At 48.6% G+C, this 14,094-nt stretch overlaps 1 protein-coding gene and 1 long non-coding RNA gene across 45 annotated transcripts in view; both read right to left on the reverse strand.

Moving 5' to 3' along the window:
• Positions 1–14,094, reverse strand: part of LOC105484109 (calcium voltage-gated channel subunit alpha1 C) — a 649,973-nt gene that overhangs the window by 406,312 nt on the left and 229,567 nt on the right. The window lies entirely within an intron of this gene.
• The window catches only part of LOC139356504 (uncharacterized), a 34,102-nt gene continuing 20,507 nt past the window's right edge, over positions 500–14,094 (reverse strand). Inside the window, exon 2 of the long non-coding RNA XR_011608461.1 lies at positions 500–8,425. This is a non-coding gene — a long non-coding RNA (uncharacterized lncRNA). The remainder of the gene's footprint in view (positions 8,426–14,094) is intronic.

The raw sequence follows: 14,094 nt of genomic DNA on the forward strand, positions 1-14,094 counted from the left end.
CCCCCTGTCTGACTCCACCGCCCTTGCCTGGACCCCCTGTGATGTCGTCTCCCTTAGATGGTGCCCAGCAAGGACACAAGCCTATTTTGGGAAGAACTGCTGAGGTCCCTGAAACAGAAAAGGCAACCTCCTTCTAGCCGTTTTCTTTTCTTCCTTCTCCTTATTTATTTATTTGTGTGTGCACACATGTGTGTGTGCGGTTTTGGGGTTTTTGTTTCTTTGGCAAAGGTTGGAGAGCTGCAACATACCTATATATTCAACTGTTCAGACAGATACAGGTATACACCCTATATATATCCAACTGTTCAGACAGATACAGGTATACACCCTATATATATCCAACTGTTCAGACAGATACAGGTATACACCCTATATATATCCAACTGTTCAGACAGATACAGGTATATGCCCTATATATATCCAACTGTTCAGACAGATACAGGTATATGCCCATTACAGACTTAAGTATATGCACAGAGTATGGAGAAACAAACATATATAATATAGATGCATATTTATCTGTAGATACTTAGACTAAGCAGAAAAGACAGCCCCTGATTCTCACAAAGACACAATGGAATGCTTTCAACGTCACAATATCACTGGTAACATCCACAAGCCACGCTGTGGGGCTCGGCAGCAGTGGGCAAAATACACACCTGGGCATGTGCTTTCTACAGAAATGACCCCCTGGCATCTGTCTTCCCTTTGCCTTTCCTCCTGGGAAGCAAGGGCCACTGCCCATGTTCTCCGACAACCCACTGCCTCTTGAGGAATTAAAATAACAACCATAATAACAGCTCTAGTGAATCAAGTCAGTGTCCTGGTCCACTAATGACAACTCTCTGATACTGCCAATGGTTTTCTATTTTTCAGTCTTCTCCTGTTGCAGGCGGGATTCTCAGAGCCCGGACAATGCTATGGATGAAACAGTCGTTAAATGCCTCTGGTGAACGTTACTGTCACTAAGGCAGCTCCTGCAGTGGCGGCCCCCACGTGTTCCGTGCTCCTGTCCCTAGGGAGTTGATGACACCAGGAATGTGGACGGTAGGCTGACAGGACAGCACTCGAGAAGACTGCTCATACAATTGGAGTTGCTTCTATTACTGAGTGGTTTCCTTTGCTGTCCTGGACCTGACATCTTTCTTCTTACCATGGACATTTTTCTCCCACCAACTGAGAGAGGGTTATACCCCCAAGGCAGGAGGACCAAGACCAAAAGGTGATGAAGAGCTGGCTTTCTAAGCTCTTCTCTGTTTCCTCAGTCATCTCTGTGGATGTATCTGATCTGTGATGAAGTGATTCTGATCAAGGTGTTAACCAGGTCAAGTTTTCTCGTCCCGTGGAAACTATGGAATAATGGAAGCAAAAGTCAAGCTGGAACGGTGACATTTCAGGCCGTGGGACATTTACAAAGAAGAGACATGTCCACCTCATGCAGATGGCTATCCATTTCCATACTGTGGGACCACAGACCAACGGGGGAATTTGGTATTATTTTGGGTCCTGTAGAACCCCTGGCTTTCCTTTCCCTTATCCTCACTCCTCGGCTCTACAGTACAGAATTTATTAGATAGTCTGTAGTGTGAGGTGGAAGAGCCTAAGGCAGGAGGCTGGGGACAGAGTCTAGTTGGAGGTGGCGGTGGTCCCACGTGAGGATATGCTGAAAGCAGCACCAATTATTTCTTTGGATTGGCCTTGGAAGTGAGAGGAAAGCTAGGCCTGCACTCCTTCGGACCCTAGTAATTTTCCTCCAGCCTGTCACCTCTCCCAGGGCAGTGCTGCAAATGATCTCGGACTCCCCCAGAGCCCAGAGGATGGCAGTGTCAGGAAATATCAGATGCCTTTGTTGTCTATGACCTGTCTTTTGGACCTGCGAGGCCAGACTGTTACAGAGATGCTCCAGCCATTGTCTGCAGCCTGGAGTTTTAGGTTCCCCTGCCACTAGGGTGAAGATTCCCTGTGCTCCTGCATTTGCAGCCCACAGACTGCTCCTCATAAGCATTCGAGCAGAGTGGCTATCACGTCCCCACTCCATTAGCATGGATAAACATTTGTGCTCACTCATCCTCTGTCATCATCTCTCTGCTCCCCACTCCCTTTCCATTTCTCCGTCTTTCCTCTGAGGCACAGGGCACAAGTCATCCATTCTTATGGCACCTGCTGAGCAACCTCATTTTTCTGACCACTCTGGCATGTGACATCCCTTCCATTCTCCCTGCTTCTTACCAAGGCTGCTCTTATACGAGAGATGTGGGCAAAACCCAATCACAGGGATAAGGAAGCAACACGGTCACAAAAACACAATGAAAAAATCCCATGCAATCTGGGAGATGCAGCTATGGCAGAGGACACATGTGGAGAGGCTGGGAGTGTGGCCGAGAAGAACAACGGCCCATTTCCACATTTGCCACTTACTAGCCACATGACCTCGGTCAAGGTATGTCACTGCTTACCCTGCAAAATGGAAGTAATGCCAAGACACAGGGAGGTTACGCTGATTCCATCATATGAGGGTTGTAATGGGTCTCACACTGTGACAGACCCATTGCAATGACTAAACAGTAGGTATTGTTATTATTTAAAAACGATTATCACTCTTAATACCACTTAGCATTTATTTGGCCCCCTCAGCTGTGCCAGAATCGTTGCTATCAACACACATTCACTGAATGGCTGTTTTTCAGAATTCTGCTAGGTACTAGGACTAAAGGAAGGACAAGCAAATTCCCTGCCTTGGAAAGAGAAATTGGGGTATCCAGGCACAGTTGCCACAAGCCACAGGGGTCATGTGCACAGTAAGGAAGGATGCTTCACTGACGGCCATGTGGTTACAGAAGGAAGTTTGGTTTGAATGAAACCTTGAAAGACCGAAGAGGGAGAGGCATGTTAGACGGGGTTGCCGGAGGTGAGAAGCGGCACGATATGAATAAGAAACAGGGAATTCATCTGCTTGACCATATGGAAGGACTCCTGAAGGATAATGGGGAGTGTTCAGGGAAGCTGCTAAGGGCTTAAGGATGTTCACTGCCCAGGCTTCACAAAGCCAAGCTCTTTCAAAGGCGACTGAAGGGCATGGGGCGGTTTAGGAGGCAGACTCTCAGAGGCACACATGAAGGGCTGGTGAGTGGGCGGCTGTAGGCAGGGAGCTGGCAGAAAGAGTCCTGCACTCAAGCCAGCCCCGGAAGACGTGGTGAAAGAGGGAAGAGGAAGGAGGGCTGGGGTGAGGTACAGGCCAAATACACCCCTTCCCTGGGAGAGGCACAACACAGAACTGTGTGCACAGTATTGCTTCACTGCCCACGGAGATGACACAACTGGAGCAGATGTGACTCGCTGAGCACCATGTGCACACAGACAGGGACCGCCCTGCCCCACCTACTGCTGACTCTCTTGCTTGATCTGTGGTGAAAGTTGCCTTGACTACTTGTCTGGGTCAGTGTGACCAACAATGTGTCTGCAGTCCCAGCAGCTGCCAGAGACGCTCAATACTGAGGTGACATGTCACATATTAACTAACAAAGCCATTTAACCCACATCTCTACTTGGGCTCCTCTGGCTCGGATGGCATGCATGAGGCCACACTCCCTTTCTTGGTCTCTTGGCATGCTTCAGGCTCTATGATACATCCCGACAGCATGCACGAAAGGAATCTTTCCCCCACCACACCAGGCCTATCGCAATGGTTCCTGGCCAGCCTCCCCTGCCCCCCCACTCTCCACTGCCCCAGCTGACCCTTCTGAGTCTCCTCAGGGCCTTTCCTACTGCCTGCCCAGCTTCTGCCCAGGGTATTCCAGGCCTTTGTGCTTTGACTCCAATCTATGTTTCCAGCTCCATCATCCTCAGCAGTTCAGGGAACAACCAAATAATACACGGAAGTGTTTGTGCCTGGGCATATATCAAGGAAGGTATAAATGAGCTGCAGAGGGAAGTGGAATTTCCTGGGCTCCCCAAGCACAACTATACCTGTGTCTCATGCTATGGGCCACGCTCTTCCTTCTGCTAGGACCCACCACCACTGCCATTTCTTCTTGCTGACTCCTGCTCATCTTTAAGATGGAGCTCAACTACATCCTCCCTGAAACCCTCCCCTTTAATGCCAGGCAAAAAGCACTTCCTCTGTCCTAAATTATGAATATATGCTCTTCATTAATATATTACCAATTGCTATTTCATTTTAAATTATATGCCCATCTCCCATGTGGATGGTAAACACCCCTCACGTCTGGTCAGGGTTGTGTCTTGTCTTCCTTTGAATAACTAGTGCCTGACAGTGGTTGCTGCATATTATTAGAAAGTTAATAAATGATTAAATTAACATATTAGTACAAAAGAAGACTTGCTATTAGAGTTATTACAAGAGTTCTGTCACCTCAAGAAAAAATGATAAATTATAACATAGTGTAAGTACTGGCAGATGCTGGAAGCTGCTGTCATCTACTAGTCACTCATCAAACACTTACTGTCTACTATATTCAGGCACTATTTTAGGCTGTGGTAGGGATATAAATAGAAATGATAAGTGTATAATATAGTTTGGAAAATGAAGTATGAAAAATAATAAGCCAAAACAAGCTAAAGGTCAAACTGTGAAAGGCTCTGGACCAGCGGTGCCCAATCTTTTGGCTTCCCTGGGCCACACTGGAAGAAGAATTGTCTTGAGCCACACATAAAACACACTAACACTAGTGACAGCTGATGAGCTAAAAATAAATGCAAGAAACATCTCATAACGTTTTAAGAAAGTTTGTGAATTTGTGTTGGGTCACATTCAAAGCCATCGTGGGCCGCCTGTGGCCAGTGGCCCACGGGTTGGACAAGCCAGCTCTAGGTGTTAGAGGCATTCATGGAGTCAAAGGGCTGAAAAATATCAATTATAGCAACACCAGTTAAGCACACTAGACGTTTAGTTTATTCCACTCCCTGCATCATGCCCCAATCAGATGAGAATCGCTCATATGTATAAAAGTTTATTGTGAACAGGCAAAAAGGCATTTGACATTTCTCAGGAAAAACTTGCTTGTGTCTATTCTAGCACACTTACGCTACAGGTTGAGCCAATTGCTTTCGCTTGTGGTCTTCAGAGGAGATTTAAAAGTGTTACCGTTTCCTTGCCAGAGGTTACTTTCTTGCCTTCTGCTCCTTTCCCTCTCCTGCCCTCAAGCCTGAAGTACACCCACTAAGGCCTCAGCTTTTACAAGATCCCCCATGAACAACCAAATAATACACAGAAGTGTTTGTGCCTGGGCATATATCAAGGAAAGTATAAATGAGCTGCAGAGGGAAATGGAATTTCCTGGGTTGCCAAGGGGCTTTTAAAACTCATAAATACACCAGAAAATAAAAGGAAGGAAGTAATTATGGACAGCTCTCTGGCATGCTCCTAACCAGGCATGCCGGCTCCCACCAGCACTCCAGTGTGGGCCTGGTGCTGCAGGGCACGGGAGAAAGGCAGGCAGAGACACTACAGCCACATCCTCACTTGGACCTTCACCCATAGGCTCTGCCCATTCAGGGAAGAGATGGGCTGAGAACTAGAAGCTCCCCAGGCCACCTAAAGCAGGCAGCTTTGCTTAGATACCCTCAGTCTCCGCCCTGCCCACCCTCTCCACCAACCTCTGCACATCCCCCTCAGTCCCTCTCGCCTGCCTGCCAGTGCTGCCACAGTATTTAGTAAACGTTTGTTGATTGAATACATGAAGCTGTAAAGAGGTTTGACAACTTGACCAAGCACATACGGGTGGCAAGTCCTGGAGGTTTCCAACGTGGGCTGTCTGATTCCTGAAACAGTGCTCCTGACCTCCGTGCTGCACAGTGTGAAAGCGCTGAAAAACGGTCCTCAACTGTATCCTGCTCCAAATACCTTAGAATATCAACAAACGTGCTCTCTCTGTACAAAATGGGACACAACAAACGTGCATGGAATTGAATCATCACCTTGGAGGTCAGAAACTGTGTCTAACTAAACACATGCATGCTTCCTTCTCTAATATTCCACAAGAGGGTAGACCTATCCAATAGGACTCATCACCTGCTTCACTCACTGTTGTACACTGATTTAGCACAAGCTCGTCTTGTCTACTGAACTCTCATCTTCTTAAGGACCAAGGTCATATTTTATGTTTCTCTGCCTCCCTGGCAACCAGCACAAGGCCTGGCACTTAGTAGTGCTGAATGGATGTCTGTCAACTGACTCCACGCTATTTCCAATCCCAGTGATGCCCTCCTGCTGGTCTCACTGACAGTTCAGCTCAGAGCAGCCTGAGACCTGGGCAGGTCATTAAGCCCAACAGAACAGTGGCAAACTTAAACGATCCTCTCCTGCCTTCTTAGTTGGAAAAATGCTTCCAAACAAAATCTCAGAATGAAATGTGGCATGGCTCCCTAATTAGGCTCTCTCTCTCCTTCTAGCTGGTGGAGGATTTCTGGAAAAGGTCTTCTTCCTGCATGTGAATCACTCTTCCCACGTAGTAAACAGAGGTGACGTTAACGGCAAAAGGACCGATTCCAGTGGGCTGGTTACATTCACCTTTCTTGCTTCTTGGGAGGGACAAACAGCAAATCGAAAGCAGCCTGGATGTCCACCCAGAACAGGCACTTCCAAATGCTGCCATTTGCAAGTCGCCTCTAGCTCTGCCGTCACAGCAAAATCCTGCGCCCTCCACTGCAGGGCACTTTTGTGACTATAAAACTATATTTATGCTGAACACAAGACCAAACAAAAGCTCCAGACTCTAACATCTTATTTACAAACATCTCAATGTGAAGTAATTAAAACAGTTGCAAAACTACTAGTTACCTTCCTTTCCTCCCCACCTCTCCTGGTGTCCTGCTCACCAAGGAGCAGTTCAGAAAGAGAGTGTGTAGTTCTAAGAAACCACCAGTAGGTGGTGAAGGCAAATTCTGCTGCGGAGGAGGCCCCTGAGAAGCCGGGGGCCCTTGGGCAAATATCCGTCTGGGTTCCATTTTGATGGTTTTGGCTGGTGGTTTGGGATTTTAAGGCCTCCTCATTAAAAGACTGTTCCATTTCCAAATAGCTTTTCTGGCTTAAAAGGAAGGACCTTTTATTGTTTTGTTGTAATAAGGGTGACCATTTAAGTACCTCCCAGGTGCCAGACACACTAGTAGGTGCTTGACATACTTTCAATCCAGGCAACAACCCTATGACATATCCACCATCACCTCGTGTTACAAAGGAGCTAGGACTCAGCAAGTTCTAGTGCCCTGCCCACAGAGCTGGAATTGCTAGAATTGGGGATTTGAATCCAGTCTACATAGCTCCAACATCCGTGCTACAAACCCCCTGATTTCACCTTGAAGCCTGCTGATTCAGACAATACATTTGAGTAAGCCAAGGACGTGGTATCTTAGGGCAGTCAGGACAGCATCCCTAGGTCTCCAAGATCCTGAAATGACTGCCGAGGATACCGGGAATTCCATTCCTGGAACACGTCTCAGATCCCTGGGAGACCTGCCTCCTCTCCAGAGGTTACCATTCCATGCTGGTCGGAGTCCTTGACTCCTTTTCTCATCTCTAAGACACTGAGTGGAGCAGCCCTGGAGGCAGCAGCAGGGATTCTGGGTGGAGCAGCCCTGAGTATATGTCCCTAATAAAGCCAGGCACAAGCTCCTCGGCTCACTGTCCATGGACAGTACAATTAATCACATTCCCACTGCCACCTTCCCACCCGGCCTCATGGTCACCTTCCAGAGTCTGCCTGGTTAGGAAAGGAAGTCCTTTGACACAGATCATTTCTTTCTCCCCAAGAGGGCATTTTCTCTGCCCCCAACCAGCACTAATCCCTCATTCTTATACATATCCTCCAACAAATCTGCTCCAAGGTTTCCATTGTGGGACTGCCACCCTGCAGGGCTGCCCAGAGGGAGTCAACACCATTGTTTCTGAAGACACGCCCCTGCCCGGCTGAGCCCAGGGAGGCCCAGAGGACAGTGCCCCAGCACTGCCACTTTCCTGATGCCCTTTATCATACCCTGCCCCCAATCCTCAATGGTCTTGACATCTGCCAAGCAAGGCAGGCGCTGGCCAGGAGGCTTTCTCTGATGCTGGCTCTCCACCTGCCCACGTTTACCACCTGTGGACTCCAGGTCTGCCGGGCCGATTAAAACAGGACATCTTCAGAGCAAGGGCAGTTGGCCATAAGTGCCCAGGAACTTCCCTTGAATCAGCTTCATTTTTCCAAAGGTGAGGTAAAGTCAAAGAAATACTAATCTGGGAGTCAGAAAAGCAGATTTCCATCCAAACTTTATTACTAACTAGTTGTGCAATTTTGGACAAGTTCTTTAACTTCTCTCCTTCAGCATCTTCATGTTTGGCGCAGAAGAATTAGGCCAGGTGATCCTCCAAGTGCAAATATTCAGTGATTCTATGTGACTTGACACAAATTTCCTCTTATCAGAAGGGTAACTTGAGCGAAGTGAATGTGAACATGTAAATGGCAAAATAAGAAAGCTGTTCTGACCACTTACGAGCCTAAAACGTCACTTAAGAACTAGGTGTCCCTGGTGTGCACCCATCAGCACCTTGGCCCACTGCCCGTATGGCACTGATATGCTGATCACATAATGCCTTGTTTAATCCATGTTCTCCAGTGGCATACAAGTCTCGGTGAGGGCACTGTGCCTTTAGCTCACCCACCGCTGTATCCCCAGTCCCTAGTACCACCAGCATATTGTAGGCACTCAATAACTATTTGTTGCATGAATGAATTTCCACTGTACAAATCTGATTTCCAGACTGTACCAGAGACCAGGCAGCAAGCACATATTTAATAGACTCTGCAGCTCTTCTCTACCCCTTCCCTGTAGATTTCCATAGGAAAATGGACTTCTGATGGTTCTAACAGTGAGTTTTGTCCAACAGGGTTGCCTCTGGAGGTGGCCAGTTTCCCTCCTCCATCCACCCCCTCCCCAGGCAGTGCAGCAAATTCAGGATGACCACTGGGCATAGGGCCTCAAAAGCCACGTCCACTCGGCATCCACAATTTGCTGCTGAGCCATGGGCTCCTTTTTCCCACCTGCTCCTTTTTGGCACATGCCTCGACTCTCATACCCTCCTTCTGTACTGTCTGCACCCCTGACACTGCAGGAAAGAAGACCCAGCACTTCTCAGGAAGCTTTGGCTCCTGCTGGCTCCGCTAACCACTTGAGGGCACATCTTCCCCATATGGGATGCATTTGGTAGAAAATTAATCAAAGGCATCTGATTTCAATGAAGCCCTAGTTCTTCCAGCTTGGTCCACAGTGCACGAGAGAACCCTCTTAACCTGACCGGCAGCCTGACAGCTTGGCATTTCTGTATCTTTAAAGGCAGGCTAAGTTGGAGAACAGACTTTTAATTAAAATTTACCTTCCTATACATGTGTTGCCCCACTGTTTACATTGTAATTTTCAGGTGACACATGCATATTAGTGCTACCTTTTGGGTGCTAGCAGTGGCAGCTCTACTGATGAAGGCCACACTAAAGGATCCATTGACTGGGTCTGCCAGAGCCACTGGGTAACTGGCACCCTGCAGCAAGGCGATTAATCTATATATTCTTCCTCACAGCTGTTGTAGATACAAGCAAGGGGCGGTGGGTGGTCCTGAGGGAAAACAGACAGAAGGGAGGCACAGACCCGCCAAGGACACACAATACAAAATGCAAGGCACCTTCTCAGCCCCGCAGCCAAACTGGGTGGATAGCGCCACTGCCGAAGACCTTGGAATAACAGACCCCATCAAGGAACGCAAACCTAGTAACGGACAAGCCGACTCAGAGGGAAAATGGAGCTGCAAACACCTGTGACGGGGAGAGGCGGAAAAGCACTTTTGGGGTGCAATCAACCTATTCCAGGGCAACTGACTATGCTTTCTAGTCGCCAGGCCCAGCTGGTTGGTTGGTTCTTGAACTGTCTGGGAAGGCAGAATCCGCGCGAGAGCCTCAAACTCCAGAGCAAAGTAAACAGGCCATCGTCATGTACTCAGCAAGAAATCCTCACTCCTCAGAGAGACGCTGGCTGGAGAGGGAGGCGGGCAGGGCACAGGCAGGCTCTCACACTTACAGCACATTCATGCTCAAGCAGTGGGGGCCATGGTGCAGGCAGGAAGCTTCAACTGTGCTTCTCCAAAGGACGAGGAAGAGGAAAACAACCGTGTGTCCCTGGGCAGGGCTCGGTTCCCTTTGACGATTCAGTCATCAGTGGAACTCTTGAGGGTCTTCACTCGAACTCAGTGATTAACCCACAATCTGACCAATGAATAGTTATTGGATAATGCAAAAAAAAAAAAAAAAAAAAATCAATGATCGGAAATCGTTTTCAGCCAGAGCCATACATTAAAATCAACCTGGAGAATGTGAACAAATTCAGATGCCCAGGCCACATCTGCAGACATTCTGATTCCTGTGTTCATAATCATGATTTCCAAAGTGTGGTCCCAGGCCAGCAGCAGGGAGTCACCCGGGAGCTTTTTAGAAATACAAATCCTCAAGCTCCATCCTGGAACCACTGAAACTCGGAAGTGAGAGCCCAGGAGTCTGTGTTTTAACAAATCCTCCAGGTGATTCTCATGCCCACTCAAGTTTGAAAATGAAGGGCCTGGAATAGACTGTAGGATCCTGACATTGTTTCTGTTAAATGATCCCAGATGATTCTTCTGTGTGGCCAGGGATGAGAATTACTAACTTCACGACTCACAGGAGCACTCCCAATGGGACATGGCCTGCTTTCCCCAGAATGACAGAATTGGCGAGAGCTTCTCATCAGCCGTGCCCACATCAAGACCACGCAGGCTGAAACTGCTCTTCCGGCACTGATCTCCACTGACCCAACCTTCCTAAATAGCCACTGAACAAATGAGCAGCCACGTTCATTCTCATTCCCTCGCTTCTCTGGAACTGCACCATGTGCAGCCCTGCCTCAGGGGACACGATCGCTTATCCAGCGACACTCCATGAGGTCACGATCACAATCAAGATGAGCAGGAACGACTCAATACTTGCCCGATCCCTCCCCTTGCGAAGGTCAGGCGAGGAGGGGACCCATTCCCAGAAACCCTTCCTCTAGAACATTCCTTGGGAAAAATGGAGAGAAGGGGTTAAAAGTACCGGGAGACCATGAAGGAGGAAAAGCCATAATTTGAGAAACCCAGAAGAGGTCCTAATGGTAAAGAGCCCTCTGTCAGCTGGGAGCAGGCCCCTGTGGGACCTCCCACATCTGGGCCCGGAGGCCCCCACTGTGCCGGGGTAATTGGGACAGTCAGCCAGGCAAGGCACACAGCTTCCAAATTTCTTGCATGACCCCCCCACCCCCACTCCCGCCCACAGCACACAGCCCTCACTTTAGATTTTGTCTCCAGAAAACAAGAATAAAAATCTGCTTAAAAATCCTCTGGGGTTCCAATGTGCTTGGGGCACATGAGTAAGGCAAGGCCACTACCAATTTCAGTCCTGAGGCACATTCTTTTGGGACAGTGAAGAAATCCTTTCTCCTGTTATGAGCATCGCTCAGTGAGAAAAAACATAACAAAGTCGTAAACACGAGTCCCCAACTCACATTTCCCACTGTCCAGAGGAGGGCTGCTCATGACAGCCTGAGTCCAGGTCCTGTTATTGTTTCTTGTTTGTCTCCTTCCAGCCTAACCTCGTGACTCTGTGGCCAGAGTGCTCTGGAGGGAGGAACTGTACCTCCTGACTCCACAGCCCCAGCCCTGGGCCCCGCACACAATTCACACCTGATCCCAACAGGAGCTGCTGAATGAACCTCCAGACCTGTTCTTCAGCCACCCGGAGAAGCCCCGAAGCCAGAACCACTGCAAAGCAGCTGGGTGCTGGGCCATCAGGCCCGGTTACCTATGACATCTTCCCACAGGGTCCTTACTGTGCAGATCCTGTGGACACTGGCCCTTCCCATCTGGCTTCCTGCCTAAGGCACATTTTTGTCTGCTTGCTCCACTTTCAAGTATTATGTTCTAGGAATACTAGCCACTACGACATCTTCTCAAATTCCTTATTAAAGAATAGGCCAGAGCCTAGGATAATCAAAGTTCTTGTTTCCTACTCCCTTTTAAAGCAAACAATGAAACCTGTTTCCCAGGCCTCGGCAAGCTTTGACATTAACTCTAAATGGAAGGTCAGACAGGCCAGTCTTGTTTCAAAGCTCTTTGTAAAGAAAAAGGACAACTGAAAACAGAACCGGCCAGGTATAAATGATGAGTATTTAGCTCTTGGTAACTCTGTTCATTCTAATAACTCCGGCAGTCATCCATAATTCACATGAGGCAACATCCGTTGAAACAGCTGAGTGAAGAAAACAGGCAATGGGACTAGGAGACCTTCATTTTTAGTTAGAGTTCAGCCCCTGGGAAACATCCCTGGGCCTCAAACTCCCTGACTGTAACATGAGGGCTGGCCTAAAGGAACTCGCCTGAAAAGCTGTGCAGTTTTAAAAATCCCTATCTTCAGTAGAAAACAGCTGAAATCCCAGAATTACAGAATTGGAGAGAGCTTCTCATCAGCCGTGCCCACATCAAGACCACGCAGGCTGAAACTGCTCTTCCAGCACTGATCTCCACTGACCCAACCTTCCTCCATGAATGTGGAGGAATACCACCATGGATGTGCTATTCCTTGCACATATAACTTAAATTCCTAATAAAACACTCCCTTCCACTCCCCGCAAAATGTCCCTGGGTAGGTGCACACCAGCCTCTCTTGAATGAGCACATTAGCAACAGGTTGAGAAAAAGAGTAGAAATACCATCGGATAAGAACATGGAGTCTGGAGAACAGGGAACAGTGGAAGGGAGCCTAGGAACATGGAAAATAAGTCTCATCTATAACTCTGCTTTGAGTAATTCCAGCTCTGCTCCACAGCAGAGTCCTCTAATTGAAGGTCAACCCATTTGGGATGAGGAGGTGTTTAAGGAGAGTTTCAGAAGAGAGCTCCTAAGTTCCGAAAGCTCCTGAGTGGTGGCCGGCACGTGCTATGGGCAAGGAAGGCAGGCTACGATTTCCTCTACTACCTGGGCTCTCCCTGCAGCCCTACCTCACCTTCACAAGTGGTTCTGGCCAGTGGTATGTTGTTAAATGTTTTAACAACTGGCTTTTAGGGGAGAGAGAAGGAAAGCTCTGGCTGTAGCATACGCCAGTTTTTGTGGTGTAAATATTCCCCCTACTGCCCATTTCAAGCTATCAGTGTAATGACACTGAACGCCCAGTGTAAAGGGTTGAGTTCAGCCAGCTCTCATGAGCCCTTCCCACCCGCTTGACCCAAGGAAGAGGAAATTCCTGCTAGGTAACACGCAGGGATGGAATGGAGAGACATGGAGTGTTTCTACAGAGGGAGCAAAGTGTGAGTGACAGGCTGCTGTCAGCACTTAGTGGCCCATCCCTCCCCCCAGAGAGCAGAAGAGATGCCAGGCACCACGGGAAGCCAACCCGGAATCTGCAGAAAGGCCCTAGCCAGGGCGCCGCTCACTGAAGCCCAGCTCCCACCAGAGGGCAGGCTGGAGAAATGAAAGGAGACACATGGCCCTGGTCCGTTCTGTGGCTACCAGGACAGGTAACGAGGAGGAGGCTTCAGGCTCTAAGGAAAATGAAGTTTGGGGATCACCGCTAGAAGTTAATTATCTTTGCTGCCCCTTGGAGCAGCGGGCATTGCTGCAGACTCACATTGGAACCAGGCTGAACAGAGAGCCGCTTGCCTGCAGCTTAGGGGCAGAACTGTCTCGTCCAACTGCCACTCAGTGAGGAGACTGAACAAAGCAGGACCCCATAGAGTGCACAGGCCCGAATTATGGTAAATTACAAAGCAATGATAATCATTTACATGTGTGTGTGTGTCTGCCAGTGTACGCCTCACTTTCACAGACCTTTCTTCTTTTTAATGCTGATCCTGGGAGGCAGACAGAACAGTCAGTTCTCTCCCTAAAGAGTTGACAGCATAGAAGCAGGCAGCATGCCCGCCTGGAGGGTTGCTCTGCACTGTGCCCAGGTCCTGTTCTGCACCCTCCTCCCCCAGCCCCTCGCTGTCTCTTCCTTTCAGTGGCTCTTCTCATTCATTCCATCTTGGCAGCAGCCGCTTGTGTAACTAAAA

Source organism: Macaca nemestrina, chromosome 10 (genome assembly GCF_043159975.1).
Source record: "Macaca nemestrina isolate mMacNem1 chromosome 10, mMacNem.hap1, whole genome shotgun sequence".
Lineage (NCBI taxonomy): Eukaryota > Metazoa > Chordata > Mammalia > Primates > Cercopithecidae > Macaca > Macaca nemestrina.